At 39.5% G+C, this 26225-nt stretch overlaps 1 long non-coding RNA gene across 1 annotated transcript in view; it reads left to right on the plus strand.

The window, feature by feature from the left end:
- The window catches only part of LOC131278217 (uncharacterized), a 57340-nt gene that overhangs the window by 22292 nt on the left and 8823 nt on the right, over positions 1-26225 (plus strand). The window contains exon 5 of the long non-coding RNA XR_009185490.1: positions 26006-26207. This is a non-coding gene — a long non-coding RNA (uncharacterized lncRNA). The remainder of the gene's footprint in view (positions 1-26005; positions 26208-26225) is intronic.

A 26225-nucleotide genomic window follows, 5' to 3' on the forward strand; every position in this document is an offset into this window, starting at 1 on the left:
GTCTGAAATTTTGAAGAGCAACATTGGGTAAGGAAGGAAAGAGAGGCTGTTGATGGGCATGACTTTCTCATGAGCCAGATTTGTTTTAATCATTCAATTCCTTGTCTGCACTTGACTAGGTTGGTCTATGCTCAGGTAATCCTAAGAACTCTCATGTGCACACTCTGAAACCAAATATGTGCACATCTTGAAACTAAACATTATCAGGTAGAACTTCAATAATTAAGCAGACATTCATCACACACTGCATTGGATTTTTGGACCAGATTTGCTGAGCTTTGAATACCTTCCTTTTACCCTCTCTTCCTCTTCACTCTTATTGACTCCTTTAAAAAAATAACTTTAAATAAATTCTTCCAGATGCTGGAGCCTAAATGATTCAAATAAGAAATACAGTTATACCAGGAACAATTCCTACATTCATTTATTGGCTTAATAAGTATTTTCTCATACTTTGTGCCAGGCACCAGGGGCATCTCTGTGAATGATTCAAAGGGTTTAAAATCTAGTGGGGAGAGTTAACTTTCTAGCTTTTATAGGTCATATCAAGCACACTATTTGAACCAACCTAGCATATTTTAGATTCACTCATCTAATGTGGAAAATCCAGAAATTCAGCTGTAAGTAGGAATATTGGAGATTGAATTTGTTTCTAGGTCCAGTAAGTTATAGAATCTCAGAATGCTAGAATGCTGTAATAGCTAAAATGTAAAATTATTTCTCTGCTTACTTCTGCTTTTATAAAAAAAAAACGTTTATTTTTCTCAAACAACTGCATTTCTCAGTGATATTGAAAGCAAAGTACAGAAAATTTAATATTTGAAGCAGACTTGGAAAGAAATGTAGTGCAGTGTCTGAAATCAGAAGAGATATTTTGGTTACTGTCTCCCTAGCCACATCCTTTACCCAAACCCTTATTTAAAACAATCTTAGAGGAAGACATTTCTGGCCAGCCTCTTAATGAATTAGTGAAAGATCAAGTCCATCTTTACTCAGTTAAAATATGTGCATTATTATTAATAATGATTTATATTCAAAAGTGAATTTCTCTGATGGTTCAAGGTGCTTTAAAGAGATAGTTAACTAACCAAAACCCAAAATCTTTATTAAAAGGAATTATAATTTAAGAGACCAATTGGCTTTACCCCTTATTGCTTCAGGTTTTTACTCTATGTCCATGACTTATTTTCCAAGACATGTATCTTCAATGCCTCTAAACATAACACACATTATGATGAATCTGTCCTGATAATTTGGATGATATGGTCCTTCTGCATTCATTGAACTAAGAGTTGACTGATCATTTGGCCTAAGATATCATTTTAAGCAGCTCTGATGATAGAGGGAGTAAAAGGAACTGTTAGCTGGCCTTTTTATCAGGCTTTTCGCTTTATTTTAGAAGCAATCTTCCTGATGGCAGGGAACAGCACCGACAGTGTGGGGAAATGTGTGATGACTGTTGGTGGACAGAACCATGGAGCAGGGGTTGGAGGGAGCAGGTTCCATGAGTTTGCCCTGCTTCTGCCACAGCCCATTTAGGCAGCCTTGGGCATGTTTCACTCTTTTTTGCCTAGTAATGATTTTTTTTCCAGATCTTTTTTTTTTTTTTAACTTTATTTTAAAAGAAGTTTTCGGTTACAGAAAAGTTACATAGAAAATATAGGGAATTCCCAAATGCCCCACCCCTTCACCCTCTCACATTTTCTCCATATAATAATAATATTGCTTGAGTGTGGCATACTTGTTACAGCTGATGAACAAATATTGAAGCATTGCTACTAACCATGGTCAATAGTTTACATTATGGTTTTACACTTTGCACCATACAATTTTATAGGTTTTGACAAAATGTGTAATAGCCTATGTCTGTCATTGCAAAATCATGCAGAACAATTCTTATGCCCTAGAAATGCCCTGTGCTCCACCTATTCTTCCCTTCCCCTCCCCTTAGAACCTCTGGTAATCACGATTTTTATATCAGTATTACAAGTTCTTCCATTACTGCAATAATAATAAGTCTACTTTGGACCATGGTTGCATCCCCCCTTATTTTTGTTCATTCCTCAGTCTTAAGGATTTTGGGAAGGTGATGCCTTCCCTGCTTCAGATTGAAAGGGACCTTATTCCCTATTGGGCAGATGGTAGAAACTGTCTTGCTTGCAGTTGTAGATTCTCTTTGCTTTTTGGGGTGGGCATTGTCCATCATCATAATTTTGTTAGTTGTCCTGGGTGAGTCCAATGACCTGGAGAGTAGGTATTGGCTGCAACTCTGCTGAAATTTAGGGCTCAACTGCCATATGAACAGAACAAAAATTTAAGTCTCTGGGACATATACTTAGTGGGTATAGTGCTAATTACAGGCTCAAATAAAAGGAATAGAAGAATCTTGTGTAGGGAAATTATGAGTCTAATTTTGTTACAGTGGGGAAATAGTTTATCCTATATTCCAAAGTAAAGCCCACAGTCAGAGTGCTGATTTTATGTGGTTGTTTGCCTTGTTTGTAGTGTCCAGATGTCTCTAAAGGCCTGAGGAACACTTCTGTTTGAAGCACTGTTTACTGTAGCAGTTATTGAGATCTCCCTGAGGTGCATAAGTGTAACCTCTCAAATGACATCCTGACTCACTTTGAAATCTCCTAACTGTAAAAACTCTTTTGTATGTAATTTCTCCCCTTTTGGTCAAGATCTTTTTTCCAAATGCATCATTGGTTGGCACTTGTAATAATACCTTGGTGCCAGGGAGGCTCACCCCCAGGAGTCATGTCCCATGCTTGAGGGAAGGTAGTGAGTTTATTGTCTGAATTTGGCTTAGAGAAAGGCCACATTTGAGTAACAAGGAGGTTTTCAGGAGGAAACTCTTAGGCAATAGATATTTTTTGGCAAAGTTTCAATTTTACAAGAATAAGGTACAGAAGTACAAACATTAATATCAAGGGCTTGGTGTGTTGGTCTGCTTTATTTGGCTTGTCTATGTACTCTAGAGATTCTTGCCACTCTATTAGAATGGAAAATTAATATTTTGTTGTTTATTGTGTGGGTCTCAACCCACTGAGATAACTCCCTATGACCATATGAACATATGGAATATGAATGTATTCCATAGAAGCCTGCACCCTTTCTCACACATCCCTCTCTACCAATACCCTGTACCAGTGACCCTTCCCTGCCATAGTCTAGCAATGATTTTTGCTTGTCTTGTCACCATAACTATGTAAACTAGGGTATGTCTATGGAGGTTAGTGTGGTTCAAGGATCAACTCTCAGAGGGTATAAGTCCCGTAAATATTCTGCATAATTCTGTGTTATGGATATTATTTTTTCCTGGGTTCGTAACTTTATACAGTTTCTGTGACTCTTCAAAAGAATCTTTTCTGTGGGATCACTCAAGTCTTAATAATAACATTCTATGGCCATCAACTGTTTTTCTTTATCTGTATACATGTTTTCCTCTAAACAATTAAAAAAATGTGTTGAGCTTGTGATTTGAAAAGGCTCTGCCCAGGATATTTAAGAATATGGCCTAGAGATCGTTAGGTAGAGGACACAATTTTCTGATACTAAGAAGAATTAGGTGGGAATCGTAGCTCTACCTTACACGCCATAAATAATATATATGTTTATATAGACACACATAATACTTGTGTGTTAATAAATGTTGTTTGTATACACATACATACAAACTAAAATACCAAAGTATAATATCAAATTACCACATATATGGCATTAAAAACAACACTGATAAGATCAAGGTTTAAAAGTGGTTAATTAGAATGCCTAGTTTCCAGCATGGCAAAACTATAACTATAGCCTCAATATTGAATCAATAAATATTTTCATTCCTTCCTAATATAAATTTTTTTAGAAGTGCCTCATAAATAGCATATACCTAGATACTTTTCCAATTTAACAACCTCTGTGCATGAACTGATAAGTTTATTTTACATTTATTGAAATTATTGTTTTTTTACATTTATTTTTGTGTTACTTTGTGTGTTCTATTTATTATGCATTTTATGCTTTTTAAAATTTCCTGATTTCTTGACTTTTTTGGATTGATTATATTTTCTTAAATCTTATCTGGTATTAGAAAGCTTTAGATTTTATTTCTATATTTCTAGTGATTACTTTTAAAATTCAAATACCAGTTTAGAGGAGTGGGTATAGCTCTGTGGTTGGGTGCCTGCTTCCCATGTAAGGGGTACAATCCCCAGTACCTCCTGAAACCCCCTCCCAAAAAACCCCAAAAAATCCATGCCAATTTATCCACTTTTATTTTAATTCTTCTATCCTACTGCTTTCATCTGGATTATTATTATTATTACCAGTAATTTCAGATTCCTTTAGCATTTCTTTCAGTAATGACTTGTGAGCATTATAATCTCTTAGTTCTTATTTGTCTTTCAGTCTTGAATTATAATTTGGGTGGTTATAGAATTCTAGGTTGACAGCTATTTTCTCTCAAAACTTTGAAGGTATTTTTCAGTGGTTGTTGTTGGCCTCTTTTGTTCCTGATGAGAAGTCCAAATATTTCTTTGTGGATAAGATATCTATTTTCACTGATTGCTTGTGATATTTGATAATTTTATTTGATACTCTGCAGTTTCACTTTGAACTGTTTTGGGTATGGATTTGGTTATGCATTTATATTTTCAATAAAGTGTTTATGCTGTTTTGACATCCTTCCACCTCAATAAATATTGATATGGAATGTCTTCCCATGTCAATAAATATTCACCACTCAATTTAAATGATTGCATTTCTATTTTATGCATCTATTATTTAATGAATCCTGTATAGTTGGAGATTAAAGTGTTTAATCCCATTTTTTATTTGAATAATATTATGTGCTCACACATTCAAAGAAAGAGGGGTCATAACATGTAAATACTGGATACTGCTGATAGGTCCTGAGTAGTTCACTGGTATGCACTTTACAACATATTATAAATCTCAAGGGGAACCAATTATGCACATCTCTTACAACTCCACATTCAGTAAAATCATGTAGCAGCTTGAAATTGGCTATAGTGGGAATATTTACACTATGAAGATAGACAAATGATGCAAATCGGGGATTTTCTTTTTTCTTTTTCCTAATGAGCTGGTTCTTAAACATTTACCAGCATACCACTGGTTATCACCCTCCCCATAGACCCTTGTTACCTCTTGCCAGCACAATGATAACCCTCCTCCTGTAGGCTCAGCTTCATCTAGGTCCAGAATTCCTTCTGACCTTAGCAAGAAGTTTGTAGTCACTCATTCACTCACTCACTCACTTGTTAATTTATTTGTTTAATGTATATTTATGAAGTCTAATATATGCCAAACAGCTTTTTGGGCAGCAAGAAGGCACACAGATGACAAGGAATAGGAATCTACCAAATCCCAAGGGTCAGCCTTGGTTTCCAGTGTATCTTGTTTCCCCTCCATGGCATGACCATTAGTTGGACTGTATTTTGAGGCCTAAATCTTTCTGCTTTATGACACCCATGTCAACTAAGTGGGGAAAGGATGTGGCCAGAAGAATGGGCTAACTGCTTTTCTTTATAGATATGTACTTTTCTCAGCAAATACTGCTTCAGCTTCCTAGAATGAGGAGTAGCAGAACCAATTATTTATCTTTAAGCTCTTAACCTCAGTAAGGGTCTATGAGTGTGCAGTTTTAATTAAGTTTTCATCTATAGAATTTACATTTGAAACATTTAAAATGCTTGGGAGGTGATTCCTATTTACTGTAATTCTAACAAAATGACTAAAAACTTTAAAATCTGGGGCATCAAGTAATTTTTCCAAATTATATTTTTAATAGTGTAGACTAAATTAATAAAAAAACAGATGAATTAAATCCTTCCTAGAGTTTGCATGGGTTGAAACATTAAAGCTAGATATATTGGCAAAATATGTCTTGGCTTTTTCCAAGTCCCTAAGCTATTTATAGAGTTTTAAACAAAAGCTCTAAACGTGACTGAGACTACCAACATACTATTTAACCAGGACAGTGTCTGTTAAAATAGTATAAAAATTTTAACTGATTGAATTATTCTATATGTTGATATGTTAAAGTTAATACTGTATATCTACTAATTAAAAATGATAACCATAGAGAATTATATATTTCACCGATTACTGGTTTCACAAAAGAGCAATGTGTTATCATGAAAATATTTAAAAATATTTAAATAAGGTCCAAATTCAGGTTACTGATGAACTCTTATAAGCTCTTGTAAAATATTCAGCTTTTAATTAAATTATTCCATAAATTAAGAAAATAGTCAAATTCCAAAATATATCTTACAATATTTTCCAAACATCTATAAGCCTGTGAGGCAGATATACTTCTTTTATTCTAAGGGGTTTGAGACACAGGGGGAAATCTTTTCCAGAATCTTGAAATTGTTCCAAATATTAAGGGAGGTGTCCAAAGAGAGAGACATGATGGCATAGGGAGCTCTTTGATGAGTTCACTTTTTAAGGGGCCATGGACAAATGAGGAAAGAACAGTCACAAAAATAAGAATTAACACAAAAGAATAGCATAGTCATATTTTGAGGGTGTAAGAATGTGCTGGGCCTCATGGAACACCAAAGACTAAAAAAGGAAATTTTAGTCACATTCAAAGCCAAAAGAAAAAGATGTAGTACTTGTGAAAGATGGTTTAATATTAATAGAAGGTACTAGGAAGACAGAAAGTCAATTCTTTGCATTTCTATTGAGGAGCTTGGTTTCAATAGTAGAAATTATATGTAAACATTCTAGAGAGGATACATTTGACTAGGACAGAATGGTTAAATCTAGATAGATCCATGGCTTCAAATAGATTCATGCCCTCCTTTTTGAATGAAGTAAGCAGAATCTAGAGTTGTGATCTCCAGTCCACTGCTGATGAAACTTGATGAGATGTGGACCACGTGGACATAGACGGGAGATAGACATATGCTATTGCTATTATCAAAGGGAGGAAAAGTTAGACTAGTAAATTTTAATGCTGATCTTGGGCTGTAATTGACAACATATAAATCTGATGATTTCTAAGTATCTAAAAAGAAAACAGTTATTAGCTGTTATTCATTTGGTTGAAGAACAAAATGCATACTATATCTTACTCTCAGCAAGATGATAACCTCTTGTGCAGGCTGGATGATAGGACAGTTGCATGGATTAACAGTATGCCTCTTTGGCCATTAGAGAGATTCTGTAAAGAAGGAAGTTTCCTAGCCTCCATCCCATTCTGTTCAATTTCTTTTTTATTGACGCAAATGAGAGTATATGCAATATTCACCAATATCCATCAGAGAAGCCCACATTGTGAGGGAAGGTTAATAGAACAGATGATCAGCACAAAAAGATAGCCAATGCCTGGAATATTACTTCTAAACTGACATGAAGAAAATGAACAGAGATTACTATAAAGTCCTGCATTTAGATTAACAACATTAAATAGCATAAGTACAGAGGGGTCAGGGTATGGATGACAAGAGTACATGTGAAAAACACCTGTTTTTTTCCCCCATAGAACCATGTCGATAACCTAAAATTTCCCTTTTTAATCATATTAAAATATATAATTCAGTGCTTTTAATTATGTTCATAATGTTGTGCTACCATCCCTACCATCCATAATCAAAATTTGTCCCTCGCCCAAATAGAAACTGTACATTTTAAGCCTTAATTCCCTATTCCCTATCCCCATCCTCCATCCTGTGGAAACCTATATTCTATATTCTTTCTGATTAATTCATGCTAGTGAGATTATAAAGTATTTGTCCTTTTATGTCTGGTTTATTTCCCTCAATGTGATGTCTTCAAGGTTCATCCATGTTGTTGCATGTCTCAGAACTTCATTCCTTTTTTACAACAGAGTAATATCCCGTTGTGTGTATATACTACATTTTCTTTACATAGCCTGTTTTTTTTTTATTCTTTTTTTAAAAAGATTTATTTATTTATTTCTCTCCTCCCCCTCCCACCCGTCCCGGTTGTCTGTTCTCTGTGTCTGTTTGCTGCGTGTTTTTCTTTGTCCACCTCTGTTGTTGTCAGCGGCAAGGGAATCTGTGTTTCTTTTTGTTGCGTCATCTTGTTGTGTCAGCTCTCTGTGTGTGCGGCACCATCCTGGGCAGGCTGTACTTTCTTTCACGCTGGGTGGCTCTCCTTATGGGGTGCACTCCTTGCGCATGGAGCTCCCCTACGTGGGGGACACCCCTGCGTGGGGCGGCACTCCTTGCGCGCATCAGCGCTGCGCATGGGCCAGCTCCACACGGGTCAAGGAGGTCCGGGGTTTGAACCGCGGAGCTCCCATGTGGTAGACGGACGCCCTAACCCCTGGGCCAAGTCTGCTTCCCTACATAGTCTGTTGATGGGCTGTTAGTTTGCTTCAATCTTTTGGAAATTGTGAATAATGCTGCTATGAACATCAAAGTGCAAGTATCTGTCCCTGCTTTCAATTGTTTTGGGTATATGCCTAGGAGTGGGGTTGCTGGGCCACATAGGAATTCTATACTTAACTTTCTGAGGAACTGTCAAACTGTCTTCCACCTTGGCTTCACCATTTTACATTGCCACCAGCAATGAATGAGCACTCCTATTTCTCCACATCCTCTCCAACACTTGTAGTTCTGTTTTCTTGATAATAGGCATGCCAACAGGTGTGAAGACCTGCTTGTTTTAATTGCAAATACTCAGTAGGAAGCAGTGGCATGAAGTGGGAGCCCAAAAAGTTGATGGGCCACCTCGGTGGCTCTCTTTCTCTCTCATGAGTAGAGTTATCAGTTGACTAGAGGTCAGTTGAATTGTCTGAACTAAATCTAACAGGCCCAGTTTATCTGCAATTTAAGATCCAGGAACAAATTCTAGCTATACCGTTGGGTCCTGCATGTCTTTAGAGAAATCCTATAAATTCTCTGAGCCTCAGTTTCCTTGGCTGAGAAGTGGGGATAAAAATATCTGCCTTGCAGAGTTACCATGAGGATTATAGATGTGTCACAAGGACTTGGCCCAGGGCTTGACACTAAGTGTGTGCTTGGTAAATGGTAGCTGTCAGTATGATAATTATCATCTTATCAGTCCTTGGAGATAGAAGCATGTGAGGGTTTTTATAGATTAGGATACCTTCACTGGGCCCAATGAACAGGGTACTAAATAAATAATATTACGGAGGGTATGAGGATACCTTCTTAGTAAAGAATACTGTATTCAGGATCTGATTTTTAACTTTGATGCAAGAGGGCTCAGGAGAAGCAAAGCTATTTCAGGAAGTACATCTAGAAGGAGGGCTCTGAAGCTGTGGGATATAAGATTGATTTAAGGCTAGGTGCAAATGCCTATATTTAACTGCTGTGGAGTTTTTAGGATTGTTATTATTTTTGTTCACATTTTATTAGAAAGTTCCATAGATCTTGAGTGGTCTGCCCGACCCTATTTTCTTCATAAGCTGTTATTTTCTGTGCATTTTATAGAAGGCAAGGCTTTTTTTCCCCCCAAATAGTCATATATTGAATTATAGCAGAAATGCCTATAGATGGAATGTGGGAATGTAAATGAAACCTTACATTTACTTTATACTTTATTTTTAAAATAACCCCATAAATGACACATAGCTAGGAATAAATATAGAAAGAAAGCGCTAGTGGAGAACATCTTTGATTAGGTCTCAGAGTTGCTGGGTTCTAGTCCAGACTCCTCACTCATCAGTTATGTAACCCTGGGTATTTAATCTCTATTATTTCCTCATCTATAAAATGGGGATCATGACATAAAGATGGATGGTATTTTAAAATAAACAAATAAAACAACCCATTTGAGATTGGAAGGGGGCGGATACCAAAAAGGTAATAATATTTAATCATGGTAACATTTTAGTTTCATTTATTTCTCCAAAAGCTTGAAAAGGCAAAATATAGGTATATCCTGATTTGATGAGACCAAAAGCTGTATGTTAAAACAAAATAAACGAATGGGTAATAACTTACAGGAAAAATTCCCAATTAGCGAGTACTCCAAGGGAATTTCGAATCCCCCCCTCTTGCTAAAATTCTATTTGTATTAACTTTCCAGGAAATACTTATTGCATAAATTAGGACACACTTGTACTCATTAAATACTTAAGGTCTGATTAAATAAGATTTCAGAATGCTGAAAGCAGCCTAGCACTGCCATCACTGTAATGCATGCATAAGCTGCAGTTGATAATCAGAGCTGTGTTGGGCATTCCACTTTACACCACCTAGGGCACCAATTTTCAGGAACGGTTAGAATCCAATAGAAAAATCTCACCTAAGATTCATCTGTGGGCTAAATTACAGAGGAGGCCATTATCATTCATTTTACATGGTCCAGGTTGTCAGCTGAACACCTCTGGATCACAGAGAAGGATTTTGCTAGCTTTGAGAATCCCAAGAATTGAAACGGTCAACAGAGGTATTTCATAACCTTTCTGATCAAGAACCAATTCTTAATATACCCATGAGGATATATTGAGGTCCCTCTAGATATCTGGCCTGGCCTGAATCTTAGAATGGGGAAATAGAAATTTAAAATCTGGTTGGAAATAATCCAATGAATACTAAACAATTAGAAATCAACTAAATGTCAAGCTATATGATCTTAAGTGAAATGGAATATTTTGGGTTGGAAGCAGGTTGAGGGGAAGAGTGTGTGATGCCCCTGCTTGGGTACCACTTTCCACAGGCTTGACTGGGGAAATAGCACTGGCAAAGATATGGAATTGAAAGAACATAGATACCACATAGAGAAATCTGGATAATAGGAGGAAAAGATGTGCAATTCTAGCCCAATTATTGTCAGGATTAGGAATGTATTATTTCTAAATCCTGATAACAACCTACAGTAGAAGTATTACCATTCCCATTTTGCAGATGAAGGAAATGAGGATTAGAGAAATTAAGCAAATCGACGAAGATCACATATATTAAATGGGCAAGTGTCCAAAGACTTTATGAGGTTATCTAGACATAATGGGATATACCATGGGTCCACACCATTCACAAGCTAATGAATGCTCTTGGTGTCCACAGCAGCATCTGCTTTGCTAGCTGGTGTACCCAACTTTCAGCTGTGTTCATTTCCTAGGAAAATACCCCCCTCCAGGCCTTGGCTGATGGCCAGATTGCATGGGGTACATAAGGTCAGGCCTCTTGTTTTAAACTGGGATTTAGTTTGTGATGCACTTTGTCCTCCAGAGCTTTTTCGTGGGATCAGTTCATCTGAAGCTGAGACCACATTCTTGCTTAGCTTCTTCTCCCACCTTCTCATATATTCTATCTTGCATCCCTCACTCCCTTTCTCCTGAGACCACATCCCCAATAAATCACTTGAACAAGAATTACTACCTCAGGCTCTGCTTCTGGAGAACTTGACCTAAGCTACAAATCTTCCCCAGATACGCCTCCAAATTGTGATAATATGTATACTGCACCTTTAGTACAAGTGAGGACACCTTGTGTTGTGGAGCTATCAGACAGCATTGAGCCGAGTGGGCTGTGATGGCATCACCACCACCTCCACCATCAGTCAGCATGTATAGGTGGAACACTTTACCTGAATCTTTTCACTTAATGCTTTTTACTAACCCTATGAGTTAGGTTCTGTGATGATCTCTACCTTTACGGATGAGGAAACTGAGATTTGAGCAAGGCTATATTATTGGCTCATGGCCACACAGTTTGTAAATGGCAAAGTCAAGATTCTAGCTTACAGGAAGCGGACTTGGCCCAGTGGTTAGGGCATCCATCTACCACATGGGAGGTCTACGGTTCAAACCCCGGGCCTCCTTGACCCGTGTGGAGCTGGCCCATGTGCAGTGCTGATGGATGCAAGGAGTGCCCTGCCCCTCAGGGGTGTCCCCTGCGTAGGGGAACCTCATGCGCAAGGAGTGCGCCCTGTAAGGAGAGCCACCCAGCGCGAAAGAAAGTGCAGCCTGCCCAGGAATGGTGCCTCCCACACGGAGAGTTGATGAACAAGATGACACAACAAAAATACAGATTCCCGTGCCACTGACAACAACAGAAGCGGACAAAAAAGACGACGTAGCAAATAGACACAGAGAACCGACAACTGGGGCGGGGGGAGACGGGGGGGGGGGGAAGGGGAGAGAAATAAATAAATAAATCTTTAAAAAAAAAAAGATTCCAGCTTACCTTATTAATTTCATAGTCAGCTCCAAAAAGTTTGTGCTTACCAGAATATGTAACTTACTAAAATGTGCAACCCACTGAAATATTTAAGAACCAGGGCTCAGCCAGGCAGTAAATAGTTCTACTCAGCATTGAAGGGGGGAACCAAGTGATAATGGTGGATCTAATTTAATACATTTAAATGCATCACAATTAACACAAAATGATTTGAGAACTACTGAGCTAATATTAACAAAGCATGGAAAATTGGGCAGAGGAATTTGAAGTAGGTAGACGATATGGTAACCATGTAATTATCCAAACTGGAGCACTTTTTGAGAGTGACAGGAGATGTCATTAGAAATTAAATGAGGATAACAAGTGTAAGCTAGGACTGGTTGAGCAAACTGGGATATATGGCCACCACAGTAATAGGAAGCAACAGGTAGGGTTATATTAGGTTTTTGGAGCAGGGGAGTGAAACAATTGTTTTGTCAATGGTATACAACATGATGAAGAAGAAACCTTGGAGGCTGAGAGAGCAGGAAACAGCTAATTCCAGAGACACTAGTGTGGTCTGTCTTTCGGTCCCAGCCCCTGTTTTTCTCTCTTGTTCACTGCTGGAAATGGTTGTCCTTTCTGGACCTCAGCTTGCTTACCAGAGGCTACCCAACAACCTTCTTGTCCCAGAGAGTCTGCACTCTGTCCAGGTACTCCCAATTACTGGTTAGATCCTTTGTTCATGGACCCTGCCCTGGCACCAACATATATTCATTTTGCTGGCTCTGCTTCCCTGGAATATCCTTACAAGGTATCTCTTGCCCTTTAGTGTCTCGTGATTTTCCACATGGTCATTTCTGGATGAACAAGAGGGCAGAGTTGCTCATCTGCCACTGAGCAACTCAAATATTCTGCCTAGTTAGATTTGTCCAAAAGGTCATTTCCCTCTTGCTACTGCCAAGAAAGTGAATGGAAAAGGTCATGCTGTATGGGAGGTTGAATTTTTTTTTTGCCTCCTGTTCTTTAGAGTGTACAGCAGATCTGGGTTAAATGACTAGGCTTTCTTATCCTCACAGAAGGCCTCATGGCCTCTTTCTCCTTTAGTTTTAACACATCACATTACCTATACAGAGGTAAGAGTAAGGTCACTAACCCTAATCACATGGGCTTCAGAGGAGAAAAAGAACAGAGGACCTATTATTGATGGAAAGCTCCTTTGTAAAAAAAAAAAAAAGAGGTACCGTATGGATTTGCCGCATTTGAAAAAAAAGAGAAAGAGTGGTGTCTATAGCAAATCTTCAGGGTCTGGAGAGATCCAAAGAAAAAAATGTGTAGTTCATATCTTTTAGGCTTGAAACTCTTGAGACTCTCCCAAAGCAGCATTTGGTGCACTGGTCCTCTGGAAACACTGTCTCTTGGTCTGCTTATGAGGGAGAAGGATGAGGAAGACAAGGAAACTGGGTAATAAGCAAGCTTAAGGACAATCCTAGATCTCTCGCTTAATAATTATATGACCGGATATTTTCTATTGGTTCTATTATCTTAATAATGTAAGGGAAAAATAGCGCCCCCAACCGACCCAGTTGTCATGAAATTTAAATGAAGTACATTTACCAAGGCTCAAGAGTGTAACCTGGCACTCGGGGAATGGGAACTGTCTCTAGAATGCTGCTCACCTCAGAGATGGCACCTGTGGGCTGTGTTCCTGCCCACTTTGTACAGCCAGCTCTTTTTGTTTCTTTAAATGCAAAAATTATTTTTTGTGTACTTGATTTTTTTTAGAGCCTCCTCTTAATGGCACATTTGCACCACCTTATGTTTACTTGTCCATGTGCCTGCTTCCCCCAAAAGACCATGTGCTTCTCCTTGTATTGTAGAGTCTGGCACTCAGGTGCTCAGAATATGATCACTGGATTGAATTTTCTTTTTAAATTTTTGGTAGTAACCAATAGCTTCAAGGCAATATACACTTTAAACTCTTGAAACTTGACAAACCTCTTTCTTTTCCTCTCTCTCTCTCTCTCTCTCTCTTTCTCTCTCTCTCGGCTATCTGAAACTATAATTATGTTATATGTTTCTTAACGATATATTTTACCAACTCTGGTTCCTTATCAGTAAAATGGAAAATTAGTATACCCATTAGTGTACCTTTTTCATGAGTTTGCCCTGAGGATGAAATGACTTAGGGTCTGTAGCCTGCTTGGCCCAAGGCTGTGTAAAGAGTAGGTACTTTGTAAGTGTTGTGATAATGTGTCCAACATGCCATGTATTTGCTATGAGAGACATAGCTTAGAGGTACTTTATTCTGTAACTTTTATCTTTTAAAAATATCTTTTTTATTACAAAACCAATACATGCTCACTGTTGAAAATTTGGAAAATACACATTCTTTGTTTCAGCTGCTTGGCTGTTTTGTTAACTGTACCAGGAAGGGAAACTGAAGAGGGCTCTTGTGGACTGAGTTTGTGGGAAGGCGACATGCCTCTTGGAAGACAGAGTTAGAGACTGTCTAACATCCACCTGTCCTGACAGGGACACCCAGATGGACCTGCAGATCGAGAAATCTTGCATTCGAGGGCCTTCGTCTGGGTCTGGGGCACATCTCCTGCTGGGAATCCTGGGTCAGTATGGAGAACATTATCAATTGTGGGCCCAGCTATGTGGTATCTGCCATGCCAGTCTGTGTTTCAGACAGGCTGCTTTAATGGAACCTCTGAGGTGGGCCTGATTTTCTTCCCACTCATAAAGTCACCATCCAGATGCAGACTGCTTCGGCTGCTGGTCCAGCCTTCAGACACCCGACCTCTGGTTTTGGCAAGGTTTGCCCAGTATTGATTTACAAAAGCCTGTCAGGTCAGTAAGGGTCTGCCCACTTTGATGACCGTATCTGAATAGTTCTGCTTCTCATCTCTCATTTTAAACATCTCATCCACAAGGGACCTCAACCGTCTCCCACTTACCCAGCTGCCCCTTTTGTGGTGGATCCAACAGTTGCCTACAGAAAAGGCCACAAGGCTGCCACACGTGCTCATTTATATTTCAATTCTTAACACTCATGAGGAGCATTGCCAAAGGTACTTCAGCAATCTTATTCTCTTGATTCAACTTCAGAAAGAGGTTGCAAATTGGCCCTTCTTTTCCATATTATTGTCCCCGTGTCCTCAAAGCTCCAAAAATCTGTTCGTGCCATCCTACAAGATATCTGGCCTTATTTCTTGGAAGAAGATATCCCTAATATTCTAGCTGCTCCAGACATTTTGTTGTCCAGGAATCTTATCACAATTGTCCATTAGGTACATGCCTTTCCAGTGCTACTCTCTTTAGAATACTCTCCTCTCCTGGAAAATCTATTTATCCTTTCTTGACTAATCTCAATGTCACTGCAGCAAAGTCTTTGACGACTCTGGGAAATAGTCATCCACTTCTTTTCAGTACTCCTGGAGCTCTCTCTTTTGCCTCTGTTGTGGTCCTTACCGTGTGCTGTAATTATCTGTGTGCACATTTCTCTTCTCCCCCTGGACTGTGAGATTGTGGAAGGCAGAGGTCGTTTGTGTTCACTGATTCTAGATTAGCACATAGTAGGCACACAGTGTTGGTTGAAGGAATAATTAGTGACGGACTAAAAGCATTTTTTTGCTCTTGTAAAATGGCCTTTAAGCTGCTGTGCTTTTATAATTTAGTCCAAAATGATAAAAGTTAAAAGGGGAAAAACTTTCCTAACCTGTTGCAACATATAGCAAGAGATTTCATTGCTTATTTCTGTTCTCATCTGCCATATGGCTTTCCATTCACAAACTGCTCTAGTGAGAATTACTTTTGCAGGTAATTTTCTAATGAATGTCTTGGGATAAACAAATTTATCAGACTTGTTTGGCTAATGTATTCAAGGAGGATCACAGGGGAAAAGATTAATCATCGAAGAAGCATACCGGTGTCTGTCATTAGGCGGAAGAGTCCAGAGATGATCAGTGCTGAGCGGGTGGTTGCTATGACTGCAGATACTTTTCTCTCCCTTTGTGAGGTCAATGGCAGCTCCCAAGCTGATTGGCTAAAATTAGATTATCCTGCTGACCAACCATGGGGAGTTAATTTAATCAGAAAGAGAAAAATGGTGGGAAATCCTGTCGTGATGCTACAAAGGAATTTTCTTCAGAAACCCACAGAGTTCTAGTTTGCCTTCATTATAATTAATATGTTCCTTCTAATAAAATAATTTAAGGGAAGCAGACAATAGTATTAGTCTATTATTTTGTATATCCATATAAGCTTTAGTCTGGTTTGTCCTAAAACCAATTCTCAAAGTTAAAGTAACCTTTATTTTCCTGTAAAATCTCCATTACCAAAGACTGTCATCATGTATGTGTTTATGTAATTGGGGATAAGCTAATAGTGAAAAACAAATGGAGTTGGCACAGTCAAAAGTATTTGCTTGCAGGGTTCCTACCCTAGGGAAAGAGTGGGCACAAGAAACTTTAAGCAGAACCATTTACATTTGGATTGGGAACATCTTTGTAATTTAATTTGAATGGAATCCTACCTTCCAAACGTTTCTTTTCTACAATTCTAGGAATTGATCACCACTGGCCTCACTTATTACATTTGTTTTGTACAGGAAAGATAACAGAATTAGTTAATCTTGGAAACAAGGATGTGCTCTGCTGAGTTTTGAATCTAAGTGGATGTGTAATACATCCCGAGGAAAACCAACACAAGGGTTTGTTTCTTTAGGAAGATACTAAAAAGAGCTAATGTTGACTTCTGGACACTGTACCAGCTTCTATCTGTGATTTGATTGATCATCAAATCAATATATTTTAAAAACCAAATTTACCCAGCATTCTATTGTGTGCTAAAGGGCCCTCAAGGGCCCAACATGCCCCATTTAGAAGGTCATGTGGAGACTTGGGGAAGGAGTATGTATATACAAAAGGTAATGACTGACACCAGAAACAAAAGAACATTGCCATGCAATCATTTCAAGCAGGAAGCACCATGGGAATTCCAAGGAGGAAGAGAGTTCAAGCACCATGGTCTGAAATGATCCAGATTGGGGTATTACTCACAGTGCAAGCATCATGCCACCAGATAGTTTGAGAGTATGGCTGATAACCAGTCAAGGGCTGCTTGAAAGCAGTTGTATGGTCATACAGTTGACTGTCAGACAATGGGCTGTGATGAAATCAACCAAAAATAGCTTGAAAAACAGAAGATTTGTTTATTCTGAGGTCCTGCATGCTAGGTGTTTAGCACAATGCCTGGCACAAAGTTAAGTGTTCAATAAATATTTGCTATTCTTATTAGTATTTATTTTTAAATTTGGTGAAGTGAGATTCCTCCTCCTCCCTGCCATAAGGGCACCTAGAAGTGAAGAGGAAAAAGGAATAGCATCACAGATGAAAGAGAAGGCAGGATGAAGGGGGAAGTTATTTTTAGGATGGGGCTGTTGCTCTAAAGTGCAGAGGAAGGAGCAAGAAGAATAAAAGAGATTGATGGTGAGGGCAGAAGAGAGATCAGTGGTTAACTGTGTGGAGTTCCGAGAATGGGTCGAAGGTCCTCCACAGAAAGAACAGTTCAGTGTAAAAAATAAAGAAATGATAGCAAGTCTGGGCTCTGAAATCATAAGGAATTTAGGCTGCCTCAGCCTAAGCCCTATTCTTTTTTTGAAGTCATAAGGTAAGGAAGGCCATGCTCACTTTTTATGGAATGCCAGGGTGTAAGGGATTGGCAAAATGAGAATGAATCTGCTCTGTTGCTGGAGAGAAGTTAAACGGTTGAAGCAAGCTTCGGGGTGGAAGTTGATAAGCCATTTTTTTGTTTTGTTTTCTTTAAAACAAGATGAATAATTAAATACTGAGATTGAAGTTTGTTAACTACACGGAAGGGTCCATACTGTCAGTTATGTAGTAGAACCAGACTGAAAGTTGCATGATTTGGATCCTAGGCTGATGAGGTGGCAAAGACCAATTTAACCAAATTTCTGCTGAGGACCTGCACAAAAGGGAAAAGATGATTTCTCTGTCTTCCTCTGAGAAGTTTGGTTATGTTTGTCTCAGGTGAAGAGGGAACAGGAAAGCATCTATCTGGCTCTTGAGCATACAGGTTGCTTATGGCCTCCAAAGAGGACTGGCGAGTGGAAACACGAGTCTAAGTCACACCTCAGCCAAGTAGTCAAGGAGCCAAGACGGGAACACTGCAAAATCCTTTGGTCTGTGTTGGTGTGATTGTCTGCCGGTGTAAGGGACTTTGTGGGAATCGGGGAGTGTAAGGGGCTGCGAGTAGGGGCATGGGGGTGTGAGAGAGGTGTGGGTAGTTGCGGGGGGGTGCAGATTTTGAGTTAGAACACGGCCAGTGTTGCTGGGCTTCAGTGTTTCGTATCCATTCAATGAGGGAATTGATAGAGACCTCTAAGAGTCATGATCTAAATGTACCTAAATGAACCTGCAATTCCTGGGCCTTCAGAATCATTGGTTACACAGAAATATTGACTCAATATGGGAGAAATAAGATCTTTCCCAACTGAATTATTTTCTTTGACCCAGGACCAAGTTTTTTTTTACCCTTTTCTTACTTCTGTTATAGTTTATCAAATATTTTTAATTAGCTCTTCCCCATTGTATAGTCATTGTTTATTTGATTTGGCTGTGAACTATTTATGGACGGGGACATATTTTTTGAACAGGTAATACATTTAGATGATTCAAAAGGTACAAAAAGGAATATAGTGAAGTCCTCTTGCCCTAGCCACCCATTTCCCCTTCCCGTTGACAACCAAACGTTATCAGTTTCTTGTGCATCTTTCCAGAGTTGTTTTATTTATGCATAAGGAAATACATATGCATTTTCCTTACTCCTGCTCCCAATAACTTTTGTGAAAATAGCAGTGCAGTATATGTAAATTTTTGCATTTTCTGCTTTCCATTTAATACTATATCTTGAAGATTTTTTTACGTAGTATACTGAGTGTTTCTTCATTTTTTATAACTGCATGATATTATTATATTTTATGTATATGTCATGTTTTATTTGAGCAGTCCTAAATTGATGGACTTCTTGGAAGTTTTATAAATAATACTGTAATGAATAACATTGTATATAAATGATTTCATGCATAAGTGCATTTATGTGTGTATGTGTATAAAATTCCCAGAAGTAGAATCTCGGGGTCAATGTGATTTTGTGATTTTGATAGGCATTGCTAAATTGCTCTGTATAGAATTTTTAACAATTGACAAAGTTGTATCAGCTGACACTCTTACCAGTCAAAATTGAGAATGACTATTTCCCATATCTTCACCAACACAAATGTGCACCTTGATGGGAGACTGAATTTTTGTAGAGGCTTTTTGTTCATTGATTGGGAAGACCAGTAAGTCTATTCACCTGTAATTGGCCTGTGCCAATCACATTATCTACAAGCATAAAACTACCTGCTTCTTGAGGGGGGTAGTGTGTGTGTTTATGTTTGTTAACGTAACATAATATTCTGCATCCCATGGATCAAAGAGCCATCTTGATTTTCAAGTCTTATTAGTTAAGAAATATATTTCTTAAGGCTATAGCTGCCATAGATAGTGAGTCCTCTAATGGATTTGGGCAAAGTAAATTGAAAATCTTCTGGAAAAGATTCACCAGTGTAGACGTCATTAAGACCATTTGTGACTCATGGGAAGAGGTCAAAATACCAACATTAACAGGAGTTTGGAAGAGGTTGATTCCAATCCTCATGGAGGACTTTTTTTTTTAAAATAATTTTATCTATTTATACCAAACCTGGGACCTCTCATGTGGGAGATGGGTACGCAATTGCTTGAGCCACATCTCTTCCTTCATGGATGACTTTGAGGGGTTCAAGACTTCAGTGGAGGAAGTAACTGCATATGTGGTGGAAATTACAAGAGACATAGAATTAGAAGTAGAGCCTGAAGATATGACTGATATGCTGCAATCTCATGATAACACTCAAACAAATGAGACGTTGCTTCTTATAGATGAGCAAAGAAAGTTTTTGGTTTTTTTGGTGATGCATTCTAGTCCTGGTGAAGATGCTGTGACCACTGTTGAAATGATAACAAAGGATTTAGAATATTAAATCAATTTAGTCGATAAAGCAGCAGCAGGATTTGAGAGGATTAACTTCAATTTTGAAAGAAGTTATACTGTGGATAAAATGAAAGGAAGAGTCAATCAATGGGACAAACTTCATTGTTGTCTTAAGAAATTGCCATAGCCACCCCAGCCTTCAGCAACCACCACCCTGATTGGTCAGCAGCCATCCACAACTCGCTACAGGCTCAGATGATAGTTAACATATTTTAGCAATAAAGTTCAAGTGAAGGTATGTACCTTGTTTGTTTTAGATATAATGCTATTGCACATGTAACAGACTACAACACAGTGTAAACAGAACACTTATATGCACTGGGAAACCAAAAACTTCATGTGATTCACTTTATTGTGGTGGTCTGGAAGCAAACTCATGATCTCTCCTATGTATACCTGTAAGTGATTTAGGGGTGCCTAGCAAGTGGAGATAGAGGTGTCTATGAATCCTGAGTCAGGGTTTAGTGTTGAGAGTATGTGCCAGCTTTCCCCTCTTTCCTCACATCCTCAGGGGCCTGGAGGTGGAGGAGCTAGGTCAGGGTACTTCAGGAGTCCTCTGGAGAAGAGCAGGCCATGGAGGGTGAACCCAGTCTATGGAAGCAAGTTTGGTCTGGAAACCTGTGCGTGCATTTCAGGAGAGTGAGGTGCAGTTGGGACAACATCAAGATGGCCAGGCAGGTGCCGGTGCTACCATGGTGGGCTGAGGATCTCAGACGAGACTGATAGAGAGGGCAGATCATAGGTCTGGACTAAGTGTGCAGCTCACATGTTAGACAAAAGCTGAGTTTCTGTGCTCTATGAAAATTCTTCCAGCCAATTAAAAAAGCCCCAAACCCTATTAAATGTGAGCAAAGTATATGATCAAACAATTTGAAGAAAAAGAACTAGAAATGTCTCTTAAGCATATGAAAAGCTACTCAGCCCCACTGATAAGAAGAGAAATACAAACTATAGCTGCAGTGAGATTCCATTTTCACCTATCAGGTTGGCAAATATATGAGTTTGGTAACACTGAGAAATGGCTCTCTGTCAATTGGCACAAATTCTGTAGAGAATTTGCCAGTTTTTATCAAAATTAAAAATGTACATGCCTTTTGACCTAACAGTTCCACTTCTAGCAATATATCGTATATATTTTCATATGTGTGAAATGATCCATGTAAGAGATTATTCATTGAGACAATATTTTTTATTTTGTTTTGTTTTTTTTTAGATTTATTATTATTTTTATTTCTCCCCCCACCCTCCGCCCCAGATGTCTGCTCTCTCTGTCCATTCACTGCGTGTTCTTCTGTGACTGCTTTTATCCTTATCAGCAGCACCAGGAATTTGTGTTTCTTTTTTCTTCCCCCCCACCCCCAGTTATCTGTTCTCTGTGTCTATTTGCTGTGTGTTCTTCTTTTATCTGCTTCTGTTGTTGTCAGTGGCATGGAATCTGTGTTTCTTTTTTGTTGTTGTTGCGTCATCTTGTTATGTCAGCTCTCCATGTGTGCGGCGCCATTCCTGAGCAGGCTGAACTTTCTTTCACGCTGGGCGGCTCTCCTTACAGGGCACACTCCTTGCGTATGGGGCTCCCCTACACGGGGGACACCCCTACATTGGGGACACCCCTGCGTGGCAGGGCACTCCTTGAGAGCATCAGCACTGAGCATGGGCCAGCTCCACATGGGTCAAGGAGGCCCGGGGTTTGAACTGCAGACCTCCCATGTGGTACACGTACGTCCTATCTATTGGGCCAAGTCTGCTTCCCTAGACAATGTTTTTAATAGCAAAGTTTATTGAACACCCTGAAAGTCTATCAAAAGAGAACTGGTTAAACAGTGGTGCTTCAATAATGAAATACTAAGCACCTGTAAACAAGAAAGAGGAAGCACTTTGTGTACAGATCTCAACTCCAAATTTTTTGTTTAAGGAACAAAAGTGAAATGCAGAAAAACACATGTAATGGGCTACTAATACATTTGGCTATGTGAAGGGGAACTGGGGCTGGTGGATAAGTGAGAGAGAAACTTTCCACTTCATACCATTTTGTAGTGCTTGACTTTTGAACCATATGATTTCATTACCTATTCAAGGCTTTTTGTATAAATACTGGATCCTGCTCTCTAATATTGCTGTTTAATTTAGTATGAAATGTGTGTTTGAAAATACTGATTGATGCCATTACTTAATCCCATACCACCCGACTCCTGTCACTATTTTTTTTACAGTTTTCATAAAAGGTCTTTTTCATTACAAATAATGAAATATATATGAATGTGGGTAGCATATTTAACAGTTAAATAAATACATTCAAATATTGTATAGGTGACTGCACAACTGCAGCATTGGTAACTAGATAAACAATTCAACGAGAAACCAGCTAACACATAACTATCTAAATATTTAAAATACAGCTCTTGTTTAGATCATCCTTTGTTTTGATCATCTTTTTTTTGGGCAGGGTGAGCCTGCTGCTCACAATGGAAATCATAGCCAAAGAAGGCTGAACCTTGGATTGCAGGTCCAGCAAGACCAAAGTCAGCACCACAACCAAGGTTCATACACTGCCTCTTGGAAGAAGACTTGATTCTACCCCTTCTCTGTCCCATTTTTGGTGAGAAGGTGGCATCAAATGTTAGTTTTAGACCACACCAATCTGGTCTTCAATTGTGATTTCTGTTCCCAGAGTGTTATCGGTGGTCATTTTTTTGTGAACGTGAGTCCATACTCAGGCCATCTGTATTTGGTCTCCAAGGTCCTAGCAACTACCAGTTCTGTATTAGATGAACCAGATGTTGGGAATCCCATGCTACTGCATGACTTTGTTTTCACATCCAGTTTCACCAACCTCAAACCAAATCCTTTGTTAAAAGTATCTCCAGCAACATTGCCAAGATCAGCATATGATGGAGGAATACACATTGACCGCACACAGCTCTGCCCCTAGGTTGCCATGGTGAGGCCATGGGAAGGGGTGGTCTGGCTTGTCTCCTGAGGGGGCCTGCGGCTGCTGCTTTGCTATAGCTGAAGCTCCTAGGCTTGATCAAGATAGGGATGCAGCTGCTGCAGCTGGAGGGCAAAGTCTGTCCTATCACTTTTGAAGCCCATCAGTGTTTGAATCAATTTGATGCCCCAGGAAGATGCTACATGCTTATGCTGCAGCTCCTTATTTTCCTGTGTGACCAACCCTATCCCCTGGGTATGTATCCTCCCCAGAGTACATGAGATTGTTGTAATGTCCTAAGTGAGTGGCTGTAGTGGCATGATTTTGAATCTTGGGTATATTACTTATTGGCTCCACTTACTTGGTTGAGTTGCCTAACATCTCAGGAAATTGACCTTGGCCACCCTGATGGGCCATGGGATCTCAGGTATTTTAAGGATCAGACTCATTCATACCAGCAGCTTTTCTGTGACCCCACTATATCTGTGCTCCAGGTGGCCTCTGTCAGTGTCATGGTAGAGCTGGCCAAGCTTAGCCCCTGCCCTCGTTTCATTAACTCACCAGTGCATCGCTCAGGCCTGCTTGTTTTCTAGCCCCTGCTGTCTCTGTGGCTTTGCTCTTTGCTCTTTCCTGGTCAGTTTTTCCGCAAAGGTACCCTCCCCTTTGAAAGCTGCTTTTACCAAAACTCTTCTATGTCCAAAGTCTTTGACAGCTTTGTAGACAGTCTTAGTTATTTTCCCAGGGTTGAGAAAAAGAGGATTCCTTGAATATTGGGATTGGGGGGCCTGTCTAAGGTGTCCTGGTGACAGTTATGCTTATCTCACGGTCATTTGTGAGGCTTGAAGTGTGGGCACCCTCTACATCAGTGCCAAGCATACAGTGGTAGGCTAGTCTCTTCTCTTCCCCCTTCCACTTCCTCCAACTCCCATTTACCTGTAGGACCTTTCAGCTGCAGGCCCTCAAGAGAACTTTCATCAGCACGTTTGACTTGTGTGATTTATTGTCAAATGGCCATAAAATATTTCTAACTTGCAAAGCGTTTGCTTAAGCAACTACTGAGACCAAGTGGCATCAAAGGCTCTGAGGTGATTGTTTTACAGTCGTTCTAAGAAATGGTAGAAGGTTTGCATTTATCTGTGTTCATGTCCTTTAATGGGGGAAAAAAATCATAGATGGCTAATAGCTTGGTTGCTATGGTGAGACAGAATGCTTTTTGAGAAAGTTTCTCTTTAAAGTCCAAGCTTAATCACTTTCATGATGGAGAGAAACAGAAGGGAGAAAAAACCCAGACTGTGGTAGGCTAGATTTCCCCCAGATATTGCTGCTTCTGTCTCTACAGTCGAACATAACAGCTGGTGAGTAGGGAGAAACTGGAGAAAGATCTTTTTTTTTTTTTGCCTTTAATCCAGTATGCTGTTTTCCTGTGCCCGTTTTACTGTAATTCTCAGCGGCCACGGGACAAAAGCTGTTGACTGATACATGCAATTACCTCCTCTAATATTGCTCTCAACTGTCTGCCTTGACTGACAAAAGTGGATGAGGTTTAGTTAAGGTCTGGGAAAACACTCTTTTAATGAAAGCCATTCCCATCTCTATGATCACTTCCCTCCGTCAGACCTTTTCATCTGTTTTCTGGAAAGTTTAGGCCTGGTGATGGAAAGTTACAAAGTAGTGCTGAACTTGGACATTAGCGACGCTACCATTTACCTCACATAAATTCTCCAGAGCGCGTGTATGCAATTTGCCTTTGAAATGAGAAACATCAGTTTGGGTCTTGGGCAGGGTTTTCCCAGAAAGAAACTATTTTAAAAAGTTAAATCAGATCCTTATTGGTTTCAGCCCTCAATTCATTTTTCTAGGTAAAAGAAAGCCTTGGGGAGGTATTCTGCTCAGGGTCCTTCCACACAATTGCTGTACTTTGAGGCTCTAATTCTCAGACTAGAATGTGCACAGCAAAATTGTGTTTAATGAACTATAGCAGGAAACGTCCTACCCGGATGAAGTGCTGCCTCTTGCTGACTCACTGAATACGGTAATTACAAGAGGCAAGCCCCGGGGCTGGGGATGTATGGAGTGGGAATTTCACCACCACCAGCACCCCCTCCTCATTCTTTAATTTAGAATTCATAGTTTGCACAGAATGAGGACAAGACCACATAACTGAGGACAATGCCCTGTTTACAAGTGTGGTTTGGAAACCTGAAGTGGATACTATGGGAAGGTGTCCTCCGAAAAACCGAAAGCCGTGTGGACTGGACTGTGTCCCTGCCTGCTCACTGAAAGGCCTTCTAGTTGTTCTGAACACAAGCTGCCGGCCATGGTGCAGATTGGAACCAGCTCTTGAGGAAGATGGGGCAGCACTGGGCAGATTGTCTGCCACCGATTCCTTTGATTGCTGCTTTAGAGGAGAAGGGGGTTCAGGGTGAAGAGTTTGGAGTTTATTCACAGGCCCAGAATGGAGCCAACCTGGGTCAGAGGGACGTCTGCTTCCTTATCAACAGAGTTAGGCAGCTTTTTCATATCAGTTTTCCTTCGGGTTGGCACTCAATTTTCATAATACAATATGTAATGTGATAAGACCTGCACCTTATTAATAGTAGAAATAGCATGGCAAGGTTATTCCATGCAGTTTTAATAAAGAACAAAGGGCAAAGCTGCTGTTGGAGTGAAACTATCTAGGATTTTTAGAACTAGAACACAACAAATTCCTCACCTTTGAATGCCTGCAGCTGCTTTACTAAAAAGGCTTTCCTTGGAGATAAGCCTTGCTCCCACCTCCACTCCACCCTAGCAAGCCTCATTGATACGGAGACTATGCATCTCAAGTTAACACCTCATTTGCTTTCTGTAGGGGCCTCAGAAAATGTCAGCTGGGGTCAGCTGGGAACAAGAATCTGACTCAACGTTTATTGCACTCCTGCTCTGTGACAAGAATTGCACTGATACCTGGGAGTGTGTAACACAGAAAGGGAAAGACATAGACTCGTCTCAAAGGTGCTCCCAGCCTAAAAGAGACTGAATTTCAGTATAATGTGGCGAATGTCCGGAGGGAGGTAAGTTCCATGATTCCT

Source organism: Dasypus novemcinctus, chromosome 4 (genome assembly GCF_030445035.2).
Source record: "Dasypus novemcinctus isolate mDasNov1 chromosome 4, mDasNov1.1.hap2, whole genome shotgun sequence".
Taxonomy (NCBI): Eukaryota; Metazoa; Chordata; class Mammalia; order Cingulata; family Dasypodidae; genus Dasypus; species Dasypus novemcinctus.